The following is a 16,294-nucleotide window of genomic DNA, read 5'->3' on the forward strand; positions in this document are numbered from 1 at the left end:
TACCATCGCGCGAGCGCCAGGGCGATTGCGACCGCGATTCCCGTTGGGGTTTTGCAGCATGGCCAGCCTGGCGAGCCTTCTGGAGCATATTTCCAAAACACGGCCTCACCCCGTAAACGCAGAGCATGGCACATGCAAGAGCAGGAAGAGGTTTGAGCAATATTCTTCTTTCCAGAACCTGGGTTAGCCCTTCCCCGTCATTCCCTGGAAGGGTTTTGCCAGGGGGCTTTACGTTCGAGATTTCTCCTTCGGCCAAGGGTTGACTGGTTTACCCCTTCCTCTTCTCTTCCTCTTCCTCTTCTCTTCCTCTTCCTCTTCTCGTGAAAGGGGCTTACCAGGTCCTTTCCCTCCTCGGTTGCGACCCGAGGTTTTGTTCAAGGAAGTTACAGGAAGGTCATGGGTGCTTTCCTCCTCTTGTGCTCAAGCTCCTTGGCGTTTCGTCGTCAAGTTTCGAACTTGCGGGCAAGCTCGATGTTGCACCATCTGGACGCAATGACCGAGGGCTTCCTTCCGGGTGTCTCATCCGTGGATGTCGACAACTTCAAACACCATTCCATCCTTGAGAAGAGTTTGTTTGTGCTCAAGGACAGAGACATAAACAGCGGTTGTGTGGAGGAAGTCGACTTCCGTTTTCACTCCTCCAAGGTGCTTTCTTCCAGACCCTGCAGGGATCCAGCGCCTCTTTCTTTCAGCCACGTCGGCCTAAGTTATCGGACCGGCTACGACAACTGAGACGAGTTGTCCAATAGCAGTTCCCTCCTGTCAGGAACAGGTGGCACGGGAGGCTCTCCCGGGGGGGCATAGTCCTAGAGGGAGCGGCAGAGTTCACGAACTCTAGGATTGGCACCCCCCCCCTTGCAGGTTTCACGCTGGGAGGATGCCTAAGGTTACTCATCCGGATGACAGCTTCCCGATACCCATTCCTGCACGATCTCTGTGATCAGCCAAGGATATCGCGCCTGCCGTCTCTGTCAGCGAATTCAGTGTCTCTGAACCTCTATGCCATAGGGTCGGCAAGAGTTTGCCCGTTTGGGCAGAATGATCCATGCCTTAGGAGAAGGTCCTCCATAGGATCATCGACGGCTTCACCCCCCGGCTTCTTCAGTCGATCCTTTCTTGTAAGGAAGTATCTAAGACGGGAGTTCCGTAGTCGACCTCTCAGCCCTGATCAAGTTTGTCAAACAAACTTCGGCCAGCGTAGAACAGCAGAATCGATCAGACTGGTAACGAGGCGACAGGACTCCTTAAACCCTGGATCGGAAGGACGGGTACTTTCAGTTTCCATTCCATCTATCTTCCAGGAAGCTCGTGGAATTCAGCCTAGACTACAGGTATTCCTGCTTATGATGCAGTTTGGCGATCCCGCCGTGGCATTGCAGGTTTTTCCCCAGAGAACTCTCCCTGCTTTCTTCATGGCCGCTCAGGTGCAGGCTTCCGCCTCCTTCGCCTATTGGAGGTCTGGTCAACTCCGGTAGGCTCGGGTTCGACCTTCTTCAGCGCCGGGACAAGCTTCCGGATGCTTACCATGAGTAGGGGTTCATGGTATTTTGCTAGGAGCCTTCTCTTCTTCTTCAACATCTGGAGTATCTAGCCGTGATATTGAGTCAACGGCCTTACCACGTTGGAAACCCCGCTTCTCGTCCGTCCAGCGAGGTTAAGCCACGTCGGGTCTGGTCGGTACTTGGATGGGTGTCCGCCTGGGGACGCCAGATTCTGTTGCCGCCTCCTCCGAGCCTTCCCTTCAGTTGACTGTGGCAAGGCTGAGGAGAGTCGCAGTACCTGTTCTCAGTCAAGCAGAGCTTGCAGCCCTACCTTGGAAAGTTTCCTAGTTCTCTTTCCCTCATTGACCCGTCTAAAGTTCCGAACGGTCGCCTCAGGATAAGTTCCCTGTGGGGCGGCCCAAGTTCCGGTGGTTTCAAAGCAACGATTAACCGGACTTTCTGGCCCCTATGGGACCAGCGGAACGATTAGACCTGCAATGGGTGTTGACCTATGGAACCTCTTGATGGGAGTGGATATTCTCGTCCTTTCCCCACATTTTTTATGCTGTTCTCGGACTCGTCAAAGAAAAGGGGGGTTGGGGGGGGGGGCATGTTCCGGTCCAGGCCTATGGTCAGGACTTGAAGGATACCTCTCCATCATTCAGGCAGGCTTAGGGGCCGTAGTCTGGCCCCTCTACAGATCCTACAGCTCCTGCCGAGTCGCACCGTGCGCGTCGACTTCATGGTACTGGCGTGTTCTAACCAGCAGGGGACGCATTTTCTACCTTCGCATCTTGCAGTAGAGATACTGAGATGATTTGAGGTCCTCTCAATACCACCATCGGCTCTCTCATTCCAGGCAGAGGAATGTTCTCTCCGACTATCCGAGCAGAGCCTCATAGAGAGAGTGTACCTGGGGGTCTTTGACCTTGAGTAACCAGCAAGTCTTGGCCTGGGGGACCTGATCGCGACAGCTTGGAACCGTAAGCTTCCGCTATTCTTCCCCCCAGTCTCAGACCCCGAGACTCTGGCAAGATGCATTCCGGTGATGGTGGGACAACATCGACGCCTGCGTCTTCCCTCCTTTGTTGTCTGTTGAGAATGGGTCTCAACAAGACCAGGTTGTCTGTCAACCTTTCAATGGCCCTGAGAGCTCCACTGGGACTATACGCAGAACGGTTTCCAGACCCTCTGCTTCCCCTGACGTAACTCCCGGGAGAACTTCTCCCACGGCACAGGCTTCTCGAACAACCACACTGCAACATTTTTCACGAGCAGGGGCGTCGCTTCGGCTTCATGCCTGGAGACACTACGCCTCCTCCTCAAGAAGAGACAACCCTCTACAGTCGCGGGACGGAGGTCGCGTCATCTGCGATAGTCATCCGCAGGGGTCTTCCAGGCGAAGTGGAGAGTCTTCGGTGGTTGGTGTCGTGGGAGATATACCTCTTCCCTTGAGGCCTCTTCTCCAGCAATAACGAACTTATTGCCTTTCGGCGGGGGGGAACTCCTTTCCGCTCTCGGCAATGAAGCCTGTCGCTCAGCCTTCAGGCTTAAAGGAATAACTTTTCCTTCCCGCTGGACCTTTCCTCGCTCATGCGAAGCTGCGAACGTCACTGCCCTAGTCGGAGTGAGACCTCCAACATGGAGCATGGCTCGGACTTTTTAGTCCCTTAAGAGATCTTCTCAAGACCGTTTACGTTAGGCCTCTGATCGTATTCCGTCTTGGGTCTCCTGCTCACTCTGGCCACGGCCAGTGTGTAAGCAATCTTCTTGGTCTCGTACGACTCCGCCCTTTCTAAGGAATGGGGGAAGGCAACATTCAGGTTTGCTCCTGAGTTGTTGGCTAGACTCAGAATCTTGGGGTCCCAGCCTTCGGTCCAATCCCTTCAAGATTTCGAGTCCCCATTCTATATCTGATGTCCCAAAACCTTCTCCTTCTTGCCAGTAAAGGAATCTAGAGGTTAGCTTTGGGAACAGCTGCAGTTTGTCCTCACGTGCAGCCGGGTTGGGAGCACAAGAAGGACACGGGGGAGAGTCACCAGTATACCTCTTCAGCTCGGACTCAAGGACATTCATCTCGACCTGAATCCAGACCCTCCCCCGTCACGTCGCCCTACAACACGATGTCGGATACATCGCAACGTCCCTCGCCTTCGAGTAATACTACTCTGTGATGCAGGTGCTACAAGCTGGAGTCTGGAAGCGTCTAATGACCTTCGCAGCCCGCTTCCTGCAGGGCGTGACCCACAGGAGTTTCGATACGTTTCTATCGCTCTGTGGTGGCTACACAACAGCTGGTCTAACCTCAGGCTCCTTTTTGGACAGGTAGCAGAAGGTTGAGGGCATTGTTATCAGGTTTTAGTCTGCATGAACGAAAGAAGTATGTCTGGCCCTTACTTCTTTCTTCATTTTCCCCTCTACTGGGAAGCAGCATCCTGGTCTCTGCATAGCTGACCTTGAACCTCTGCAGGTAAACCATGCTTCCTTGTGTTCCGAGTATTGAGTCAATACTGTCGCGTCCCCCATACCCTGACGAGGTGGTATTGGGAACGTCCTAACCCAGAGCTCCTTCTGGAACTCCAGGTCAACTGCCTAGGACGGGTCACACTTCTTCCTTCACACACAAGCTTATGTAGGCCACACGGTTCCCTGCGGAGCAAGGAACTTGAGAGGTGCAGGGACTCCTTTTCTCGAGTGCGACTCACTCGGATTCTGAGTCCCCGGGTAAAGCCAAAGCCAGTTTGGCTGGGGACTTTCCACCCTTCTTAAGGGGTAAGTCACCCAATGTAAATAGCGTGGTTTGTATTTCGGTTACGGAACAAATGACAAATTCGAAGATAATTTGTATTTTTCCTAACCATACAAACCTTAGCTATTTACATATATTTGCCCGCCAGCCCTGTCCCCCAAGACAAGTCTTACCTCTAAGTGAAAGTGGAGTATTCACCTGTGTGTGAGGGGGGAGGGGTAGCTAGCTACCACTCCCCTACCCCCCGCTAACTAGCGCGGGGGTATTACACCCTCGTTAAATTCTAATGGCTCGCCATTTCAGCTACGCTAAAAGTAATAACCCTTTGTAAATAGCTAAGGTTTGTATGGTTAGGAAAAATACAAATTATCTTCGAATTTGTCATGTTCGCCTGCTCGCCAGCGCACATCTGCGCGCCCTTTCCTGATGTGCGCAATGCGCGCCAACGTTCGCCCACGCGCCCACGATCTCCGGATCTGGGCGCAGGCAAGGAGATTATTCCTTCGCCTCCACGCCGACGATTTCCTGCGCTCCCTCAGAGCTCACCATCTCCGGTGCGCACTTCCAGACTTGAACGAGTCTCTGCACGCCCGCGCGCCCACGAGAAGTCTCCTGTGCCCGCCCACGAGCGTTCGCCCTTGCGCGCAACCTCACCATCTGGTTCTGCACCCTCGCTGATTTCTTCTGGCCGCGCAACTGCATGCCAACGATCTCCCCGGTTCCTGCCTCGTCGCGCGCAGTTCAAGAGGTTCAGGCGCTCACAGGTTCCTCTGGACTCGCAGCGCCCTTCTGGAGTTTCGCGCGAAGCGTGCCCAGGCGTAGTTCCAGTCCTAGCGCTCACGCACTCGCCAACGCGCCAGCACGCTTCCTCATCACAGCGCGCCGCCCAGGAGGCACCTAAGCTAGCGCACAGGCGCTCAAAGGCACAACAGGGCTCTCCTTGCGCGCCAGCAATCTCTTAAGCGCCCGAGCGAGTCTTCGCCTGCGCGCAAGCGTTTTTTCAACGCGCCCACGCTTCAGTTCGCCGTAGGTCTCCTACGCGCCCACGCGTTAGCTCTCCTGTAGCGATCGGTCGCTATGCGCCATCACTCGCCAATGCGCCATCGCTCGCCAAAACGCGCCATCGCTCGCCAAAACGCGTCATCACTCGCCAAAACGCGCCATCGCTCGCTTACGCGCCATTGGTCTCCCGGCCACCAGTGCTCGCCCTTACAAACGCGCACCCGCGCGCATGCGCACCCACGTTGGCCCGCACGCGAACCAACGATTTTACCATCGCGCGAGCGCCAGCGCGATTTCATCCGCGATTCCCGTCGGGTTTCGCAACACAGGCAACCTGGCGAGTCTTCTGGAGTGCGTACTTCCAGATCATCATCGTCACGATCTCCTCCCCGTAAACGCAGAGCAGCGCACGTGCAGGAGCAGGAAGAAGCTTCAGAGAGGTCTGGGCATCATTCTTCTCCTTCTTTTCAGGCAGGCCCCACCATCTCTACTCCTCAGGATCACCCGATCCCCTTCCCTCCAGCGGGAGTCGCTGACACTGCGGCTGTCAGCCGTCAGCAGAGGAGGTACTTCGAGTTTATGGGGGAGCCTGGTTTAGCTCTGCCTCTCCACCATTCCGTGGAAGGGCTTACCAGGAAAATTTTCTCTCGAGAAACTCTCCGCCCGGCAGGTGACATTCTCGGCTTCGAAGATCTTGAGCCAGGTGATGGCCGCAAAGTGCGCCATGCAGGCCACTTCGTGGCTGGTCATCTGGCTTGGATCTCTGGACATCCTGTTGCGATCCGAGGACTTGTCCAAGGAGAGCACCAGGAAGACCTTGGAAACTTTCCTCCTCTCGGGCACGAGCACCATCGATTTCCGGCTCACCAAGTTTCTAACTTGTGGGCAAACTCGATGTTGAAGTATTGAGATGCAGTGACCGAGAGGTTCCTCTCGAAAGTCCCAACCGTGGATGTCGGCAAGCTCAGACACTCTTCCATCCTTGGAAAGAGCTTGTTTGAGCGCAAGGACGTGGGACGGACAGCTGAGAGGTAGAGGAAATCGAATCACGATTTGCCCCTCCAAAAGGCGCTTACATCCAGATCCTACAAGCCTCCAGCGCCTCAACAACAACAGCCTCGTCAGCCTAGGACATCGGAACCGGCTCCGGCGGCAAAGACAAAGCTGTCTAAACAGCAGCCCCCTCCTGTCAGGGACAAGAAGGACGGGAAATCCTCCTGGGGAGGCAATAATCCTAGAGGGAGCGGCCGAGGCCGCAAACGCTAGGATTGGCAACCCCCCTGCCCCCCAGAATTGGGATGCCTAAAGTTGCGCGTTCAGGCGGCAGCAACTCGGGGCCGATTCCTGCACAATGTCCGTGATCAGCCAAGGATATCGCGTCCCGTTCATAACATCTCTACCTCCCCTGACAGCGAATCCAGTGTCGCTGAACTCCTATGGCATGGGATCGGCAAAGGGGCTAACCCTTCGGGCAGAATCCGAGACCATGCTCTAGAAAGATGCTCTCCATAAGGTCGTCGACGGCTTCCCCCGACTTCTTCAGTCGACTCTTTCTTGTAAAGAAGGCATCTGAAGGCTGGAGACCCATCATCAGCTCTGAACAAGTTGGTCGAACAAACTTCGTTCAGCGTGGAACAGAGTCGATCAGACTTGTAGTGAGACCACAAGACTTCAGGTGCACACTGGATCTGAAGGTCAGGTTCTTCCAGATCCCAATCCATCCGTCTTCCAGGACAACAAGGTCTACCAGTTCAAGGTGCTGTGTTTCGATCTCTCCACAGCACCGCAGGTGTTCACCAGAATGTTCACCCTGATATCTTCGTGGCCACACAGGATCGGCATCCGTCCCCTTCGCTCTCTGGATAAGTGGCTAACCCAGGCAGTCTCGGAATCGACCCTTCTTCGACTCCGAGACAAGCCTCTGGGACTTTGCCAAGATCTAGGGATCCTGGCAAATCTCGAGAAGTCTTCTCTGCTTCCATCCCAACAACTGGGATATTTAGGCATGATATTAGACACCAATCTCCCAAAGCCTTCTCATCAGACGACAGGATAGCAAGGCTGAGGAGAGTCGCAGAACCTTAACTCAGACGAGGAGAGCTTCCAGCCCAATCTTGGTTACGTCTCCTAGGTCACCTTTCCTCCCTGACCCGTCGAGTTCCAAACGGCCGCCTCAGGATGAGATCCCTGTATTGGCGGCTCAAGTCCCTGTGGAACCAAGGCAACGATTCCCCAGACACTCTGGTCCCTATGGGACCTGCGGAACGAATGGACCCGCAGTGGTGGTTGACCTACGGGAACCTTTGAAAGGGAGTGGATATCCTCGTCCTTCCCCCGCATTTGATGCGGTTCTTGGATGCGTCAAAGAAGGGGGGGGGGGGCACGTTCTGAACCAAGGATCTCAGGCCTATGGTCAGAATCAGAAGGTACCTCCACATCAATCTGCTAGGATTGAAGGCCATATTTCTGGCCCTTCAACAGTTCCAACAATCCCTGGCGGGTCACTCCGTGAGCGACAACACCGCGGTGGTGGCCTATTTCAACAAGCAGAGAGGTACCTTTTCATAACAGCTTTCCCATCTTGCAGTAGAGATACTGAGATGAACCGATTCCACTCAATAACACTATCGGCTCGCTTCATTCCGGGCAAAGGAATGTGCTCTCCGACAGTCTGAGCAGAGCCTCGCAGATAGTGAGTACCGAGTGGTCTTTGGACCCTCTAGTAGCCAACAAAGTCCTGACTTTGTGGACCTGTTCGCGACAGCGTTGAACTTCAAGCTGCCGCTGTACTACTCCCCAGTCCCGGACAACAAGGCACTCTGGCAAGATGCCCTCCTACAACGGTGGGACAACATCGGCGCCTACGCCTTCCCACCGTTCTCTCTGGTGAGAAGGGTGCTCAACAAGACCAGACTATCGGTCAACCTGTCGATGACTCCGATAGTTCCGCTACGGCATCATGCAGAGTGGTTCCCGGACCTTCTGCATCCCCTGACGGAACTCCCGAGAGAGCTTCCCCCATGACACGAGCTACTCAAGCAACCACACTGCAACATCGCTTCCCCCATGACACGAGCTACTCAAGCAACCACACTGCAACATCTACCATAAAGCCGTAGCATCGCTTCGGCTTTACGCCTGGAGACAATCCACCATCCCCTCACAGAAAGAGGCGTTCCGCAACAAGTTGCGGAGCGGAAGTCTTGACACCTGCGAAAGTCATCCGCAGGGGTCTACCAGGCGAAGTGGAGAGTCTTCTGTGGATTGGTGTCGTGGGAGAGGTATCTCTCCCCTTGATGCCACTATTCCAGCAATAGCGGAATTATTGTATACCTGCGGGAGGAAATGCGCCTTTCGCTCTCGGCGGTGAAATCCTATCGCTCAGCCTTAAGCCTGACCTGAAGGCTGAAAGGAATAGACATTTCCTCCTCGCTGCCCTCCTAATGAGAGAATGCCTTGATGAAGTCATTGAGCTTCAGCACGGCATTTCATTCCCGTGCTGAACCTTGGTGACGGGCAAGAGGGCTCTCGAACTTGGGGAAATTGCTCCCCCAGTTCGAATCTAAATTTCTCTCTTTCACCTTTTTCTTTTTCTCAATATTACTTCGACCTTATCCTAATTTCATAAACTTTCTTTAGTCTTGCTTTCCAAACTCTATGAGAAAAATTTCCCTCATTATATGTTTGTATATATTATGTACATATATATTTATTATTTTTTTTTTTTCCCTATGGCTTGGATGTTTTTACATCCATTGTAGCCCCGGCGGGGATGTTCATACATCCTTTATTGCTGCCTGCTTTGATGAGTGGGAGGAGGTATCACAGTTGGGAGGTGTTTGCATTCAAAGCTATATGTGAGAGTATTGGATGATTTCAGCCATCCCGAAGATGGTTTGGACCTTTTTGGCGGAACTATTCTCAAGTGTTGGGTCTTCGGAATCCAGGGGGATCCAATGCTTGGGGTAGGACTCTCGGCTTTTGGCCGGAAGCCCGTCATTATAGATATGGGGCGGATGATTCCATAATTTCTTGGTCTCAGTCCTAACAGGCGGGTTCAGCTTACACCTGTGCCTCTACAGTGAGCCCTCGCTACTTCGCGGTTCGACCATCACGGATTCACCACTTCGCGGGTTTTTTTCATAACCCATATATATATACATATCGCGGATTTTCCGGAAATTTCGAAAATACCGCGATATCTGAAGACCCCAAATACGATATTTCGTTACCTGTAATTCCATTAATACTGTAATTAGTAATATCTGCTCTTACTGATTGTTCATTGCATTACATATGACATATAATTCAGTACAGAAAGAAATAAAACACGAAAAGAGAATGTTATCATACGATAATTCAGTATACAGTACGTAGTAAAATTAAATCGAACATGAAACGCAAATCAGATGCAGTCATACCATATTAGAATGGTGTAAGGCTGCTGATGGCTACTACTGTACTACAAATGTAATGAATGTGCTTCTTTTCCATGAATCTTTTGTATGTATACCTACGTAGTACTGCATCCAATAAATATTGGGAGGGAGTGAACTTAGGGCCCCTCCCTCCACGGGAACCCCTTGCTCTGGGCCCGCCGCGTTGGCGGAACTGTCCTCTACCTCTGGAACTCCCTCTTTGGTATCCACGAAAGGAACCGGAGGGTTCGTAGGCAGGGTTGTATGCAGGTGAGGGCATCCAAGAGGGGTTGGGCTGTGTACCAGGGGGAGCAGCGAGGTAGACTACCTGCTGAGGAGGCGCCTGTTGTCGAGAAGTCGAGGCCGCGGAAGGCTGTGGGGACGAGGTACCCCGGGCCGCTTTGTAAGGACTAAACCTCAGCTTCTTCTTGAAGAACGTGTGTCTCTGGGGTTCGAACTTCTTTTTGGCTGAGAGACCCCACCTTACCTGCAAATTCTGGTTTGCCCTCGCTGCGTCCTGAAGAACCTTATCCACCTCGGTCTGAGGGAAGAGGGTCTTACCCCAGCAGGAGGAAGCTATCAGTCTGTTCGGCTCATGCCTGATGGTGGCCTCCGACAGAACGAACTTCCTGCAACTAACCCGAGCTGACCAGAAGTCATGGAGATCTATTTGGTAGGATAGCAGCTGGTTCTTTGTGGCGACTCTGAACAGCGTTTCCTCTGGGTAAAGAGATGCAAGGGACTCCATGGAGGTGATGGATTGGAGGGACCTAGCAAGTCTAGTACGGGTCTCGAACTCAGTTTTGAGAAGACTCTCTATTAATCTGGGAAGCTTCTCAGAGAAAAGAGTAGAGGCACAGTCCGGGTCTAGTTTCCCCACCGTGAAGGTAGAGGCCGCAGCATCCCAGGCTGCCGAGGAACCCGGAATAAGCAAAGAGGTGGGGTCCGTCTCCTTGAGAGTCGGCATGGAAGAGCCTTCTTTGATGGCCTGTATAGTCAGCTCTGTGACTTTGTCTATGAGCGGCAAAGAGATGGAGGCCGCTGTCGTAAAAATAGTGTAGGAACCTTTGTGAAGGGTGAGCTTGGAGTTAATACACCCCCACTCTGATAGTGTTCTGGCCCAGATAGCCTGGGCCTGCTCTTTTGGAAATATGACCGTTTCCTTCGGTACCTTGTCCATACGGACCAATGCATGTTCCTTTAACCGAACAAAACCATTGAACGGGAATGCTAGGCCCGGGGGATAGAACTCCAGGTCCTCTAGAGGGCGGGTGCCCATGCCCTCCAGAGTTAGGGAGCCATCTACGAATGGAGCATGCAAAGCAAACCGCCAAGGATTGTTTTTATCGAAGGGCGGCAGCTTCGATGCGTCTGGGGCAGAAGGGGGAGGGAACTGAGTTCCGGCGCGGATCAGAGTAGCCATCATATCCTTAATCTCTGTTATTGCACCAGAGTGATGTTGAACTTGATCCCTGACCAATCCTTTGATCAGTTGGATGGGGAGGAGATCAGCCCAGGGTACCTGAAAGTCACCCGTTGGTTTTTTCTTGGATTTGGTAGACTTAGACTTCTTAGGAGTAGTGGTTTTACGAGGAGCAATATGAATATCAGGAGCTGTCGAGGGTCCGGGGACCGGTGACGTTGATACTGGCAAAGCTGAAGTCTTATAAGTTCGAAGTGGCTTCACCTTGGGTCGTACGGAGGCAGAGGGATCCCGAGGAGAAGCCTTAGAGTTATCAAAACCTAGAAAGGAAGAGGTAGAAGAGGGAGTAGGAGAGAAAAGGGTTTCCACCAACTCGGCACCACTTACCTGCTCGTCCCTGGGTTCTACGTCTATATCCAGACCAGCCATGTCCATCGGTACGAGGGTTTCGTCCTCCACGGAAATGGTAGCCCTGACTTCTTCAATTAAAGGGGCAGCAAGGTCAGGAGAGACTGCAGCAGTAGTCGAGCCTGGGAAGAGACGGGAGGCCATATCCCCATCGAGGAGATAGGGTGCGCCAGACGGGGCATTCCTGCCAAAGCCCGACACCCACGGACGAAGAGTAGCCCTTGCTGACCGAAGAGAGACATCATCGGCCTGTAAGATTTGCAGTGATTAGTGATGGAGGAGGGGGTTTGCCCTCCCAAATATACTGTGTATATCATATTCATGTCTATATTAGTGTCTGCCAACGAGAAATAAGGAACAAAGGGAAAACCCACTTACATCATCATTCAGCAGAACTGACGACAACTCGTAACAGAATGAGCACAAATCCGGGAACCACACTGGGTATTGGGCCTGTCCCGGTTCCTGGATAAAGGGAATGGAGCAGTGAGCATGAGACCGGCAGAGGTCATGCCCAACGGGGTCGCTGAACGAGGCAGAGCATCCTTCAGCAGTACAACGGGCCTTCTGTAAAAGAAAGGAGACATGAGTCTGGTGTTGCTTGAAACTCTGATAAGGGATAAAAAACCTATTATTTTAGAGTTCTGGCACTCACTGAATTACCTAAGCACCCATATTGCATTGACCAAACAACTGACTATTAACTTTAAGTTGATACCGCCCCATACCATTGTTGGCACTTTAATATTCAATTGTCTGTATATTTGTAATGCACCCAATGTCTGTTAATGACATAAGGATAATAAGCTTAAAGCAATACGCCGACCTCCAAGTGTCGGGGAAGCAGTGACATGCCCTTAAAATAAATATAAACACCAGCCTTAGCTAAAGGCAAGGCAAATATAAGTGTGAAGTGTATGGGCGACCTCCGGTGAAGCCGGAGCTCCGGTGAGGCCGGATCGTAATGAAATGTCCTGAATAAAGGAGCCTTAGCTAATTAGCCAAGGCAACTTTAAGTGTGAAGTGTTTGGGCGACCTCCGGTGACGCCGGAGGATAATGAGATGCCCTGAATAATTCAATTGTGGCTAATAATTCAATTGTGAAAGATAAAAAGCTAAGCCGCAGCTAAAGACTAAAGCTTAGATTATAGTAAAGCGTATTTACGATCTCCGGTGAGGCCGGAGGGAGAAGAAAGGTCCTGAATAATTATTGTGAATAACAAACACAGTTGTAATAACAAAGGCTATTGTGGATATGGCCGTGGCCTGAGACCGAAGTAAGGGCCACCGGAGGGTCGTATCTAAACAATATGAAGCCCGTCCCATGTAGTAAACAATATAAATATAACAATAGAACGAAAGTTATTGAGAATCCCTCATGGCGGAGTATAACTCAAGGCGGAGTGGACAACGTTCATAACTACTCCCGAGCCGTAACGGGGAGAGGACGAAACACGGACCAAAATAACGCTAACAATTGAAAAGTCACGAAAAATAAATAACTCGTAAGTTATCATCCACCCAGAGGGGGAGAGGTGAGGGAGGGAGAACCCGCTGAACGCACAAAACGGAAAACGGGAAATCCGCTCCCCCGCCGGAGCTAAGAAAGAAAACGAGAGAAAGGGGTAACTCGTGACTTGACTGCGAACAGAAAACGGGGACCCCAAGCTCTCGCTCTCTTAAACACAAAAACAGGACTAAAAAACACACAACACTATTATAAACCTATAAAATAAACCTGTACATCCATAAAACACTACGATCGAAGAATAACAACTGCTAAAACTTAAAATAAATAGCACAGTCGAGTGACGAACGCCTCGGAGGGGCGGGCACTAAACAAATACAAAGCTAAATCGCTATCTCGTTCGTAGGCTGGACTTACTAGCAAAAAGTACCATGAGTATAAATACACAAAAAAAAAAAAAAAAAATAAAAATAAAAATAATAACGGTTCTAAAGGCATAAGGCCAGGGACTTAACCAAGAACCTAAGTGACAGAGTACTAAACGGGCAGACAAAGATGAATTCCCAAACAGTGAACAAACAATGGCCGCCATGAAAGGCCAGACGGGAATAATAAAACAGACTATACTGGATATAAAACAAAAGCCCGGTACAATAAAATACTGTCAAAACAAACTATGGTACTTAACATTGGAATGTGTGAAGATGGAGCTTCGGACATGACAAAATAAATCCACGATTGATAAAAAAGACCGAGAGCACAACAAAACGATTCAACACTTTGTATTCCAAAAAGAAGGATGATGTTCAGATGGCGCTCGCGTCGTGGCGTGGGTGGTGCGGCGATGGGGGTGTGTCTAGGGCCTCTGTATCGGCCCATCCCTTTGGCGAAGGAATTAACTAAATGGAAGACAACCTGTGAATAGTGGATTTCACGCGCCTTTGCTTTATACACGACACCCAAAAGGTGCTCGCGCGAGGGTTGTAACCTCAGCATTCCATGCTTTTATCTTTCTCTGGTATAATTGGAAGGTTTTTATCAGAAAAGATATACAAGAAGGACTTTTCACCGGGCGCCACAGGTTCGACCCAGAAATATTCTTTGTTGCAAAAATCACATCTCGAATAAGCGTACGAGAGAGAGAGAGAGAGAGAGAGAGAGAGAGAGAGACATCCTACAACAAAACAAGCGTAAAATAGCGTACGTAAAGCTGTATTATTATTATTATTATTATTATTATTATTATTATTGTTGTTGTTATTAAAATTATTATTGTTATTAATATTATTATTATCATCATTATTATTATTATTTTTATTATTATTATTATTATTATTATTATTATTACTGTATACGTAGGGTACCTTGTACTTTGAATTGGTAACCTACGTAGCATATAAGACGGATTGTGATTGGTTCAAGCGCTGATAGATGACGAATCAGAACCCAAGTTTTGTAATCTAGCCTGTGATTGGTGTTTTGACCGCTTCTCCAACCCGCAGCATCTTTTCGCGGTCACTTTCTCTCCCGCTGTATCGCTGTGTAGACGTTGTTAAGTTATTGTGAACTTTAATCTGTGCTATGCGTGACTGTTTTAAGTTGAACTTTTTGTTGAACTTTCTGTTAAACCCTACTGTACAATGGCTCCGAAGCGTTCTGCTTCTACTAAGGCTGTTAGTGAGCCTAAACACCACCGAAAGATGATGATGATTGCTGAGAAGGTGACGCTTCTCGATATGTTGAAAGAAGGCAGAAGTTACGCGGCCGCAGACCTCGAAGACCTGACGAAATCGGCCAGTGAAGAAGACAGTGAAACACAGGAAGAGATCCAAGAAATTGTCGAAGAAACGGGCTTAACATTAGAACGGCTTGCCAAGCTCTGCAACCTTGCGAAGGAGGTGAAAGAAATGTCGCAGGAGTGGGATGAGGATATGGTTCGGTCTATGCAATTCTGCAACAAGGTCGATGACATCATGACTCCCTACAGGATGCTCTTCGAGCGAAAAAAGAAGCAGCGGCAGCAACTTCCGATCACAATGTTCTTCCAGCCTCGCAAAAAAGAGCCAGTTCCTCCTGCTACTATGCCCTCGGAAGAAATTGAAGAAGTGTCCCAGGAAGAAGTTGAAGAGGTGTCCCAGGAAAAGACACCTCCGTCTGAAGAGACGTAAAATACTATCATTGGCTGCACAGTAGAAGACATCATCAGCTTCATCATCATCATTTCTACTGTGCAGCAAATTCATCGCCATCATCATTCAAGTTTTTCTTGAACTTCTTTCGTGGTGAGTACAGTAACAATCTTTATTTTTTACTTTAATATTCTAACATTTTAATATTTGTGCCTGTTTTAGTTTAGTACCGTATGCATTAAGTTAAAGGGAAGGTTTTAAAAGTCTGAAGAGTATACATGTTGTAACCTATCATATTTTTTTTTTTTAAATTTACATTTACGTACGTAAAACAATCTCTCTCTCTCTCTCTCTCTCTCTCTCTCTCTCTCTCTCTCTCTCTCTCTCTCTCTCTCTCCTCTCTCTCTCTCTCTCTCAAATTGTTTTCCTGCTTTGCTACGTACAGTATGTACTGTATGATTTTATATAGATACGGTAAATAATATTTGTAATAACATATTTTCTAAAAGCTTTTACTGTAAATATCATTATTTATCACTTTCATCATGCGCGTTAAATGCCTTCTTTGTTTACTGAGCGTACTTCATGACGCCGTCGTTTCAGGTGGCGTCATAAAGAAAAACATTTCATTTGGAAGTCCTAAGAAAAATTAAGTAAAACATTGGTAATAACAAAATCAACATACTGTATAATCAATATAATCGATGCAAAAACTAACCTATACACAGATGTGTACAATAAATGCATTTGTTTCTTCATTATGATCAGAGAAACGTAAACAAAACATTGGTTGCCATTTTTTATCGTGCTTTTTGGCGTGTTTAGGAAACGCATGATATAAAATCGCCTTTAATATTTGTGCCTGTTTTAGTTTAGGGTACTGTAGTACATGCATTAAGTGTTCTGTACATTAAAGGGTAGTTTTCAATATTAATCTTACCCGATGATCATGTAGCTGTCAACTCTGTTGCCCGACAGAAAAATCTAAGGTCGGGATACGCCAGCGATCGCTATACAGGTGGGGGTGTACAACAACAGCGCCATCTGTCGAATAGGTACTCAGGTACTTCTTGTCAACAAGAACTCAATTTTTCCTCTGTCGTGCCACCGGCAAGACCTACTTGGATACGCTGTTGTTTCTGGAGTTGTTTTCACGCATTTGGTGATGTATTCGCTCTAGATTTTAGCTTTCGCTATTCAGGAACTATTATCATTA

At 49.6% G+C, this 16,294-nt stretch overlaps 1 long non-coding RNA gene and 1 pseudogene across 1 annotated transcript in view; both read left to right on the plus strand.

Moving 5' to 3' along the window:
- LOC137616410 (uncharacterized) overlaps positions 1–16,294 on the plus strand; it is a 351,177-nt gene that overhangs the window by 71,165 nt on the left and 263,718 nt on the right. The window lies entirely within an intron of this gene.
- LOC137616810 (5S ribosomal RNA) lies at positions 1,604–1,722 on the plus strand (annotated as a pseudogene).

Source organism: Palaemon carinicauda, chromosome 22, assembly GCF_036898095.1.
Source record: "Palaemon carinicauda isolate YSFRI2023 chromosome 22, ASM3689809v2, whole genome shotgun sequence".
Classification (NCBI taxonomy): domain Eukaryota; kingdom Metazoa; phylum Arthropoda; class Malacostraca; order Decapoda; family Palaemonidae; genus Palaemon; species Palaemon carinicauda.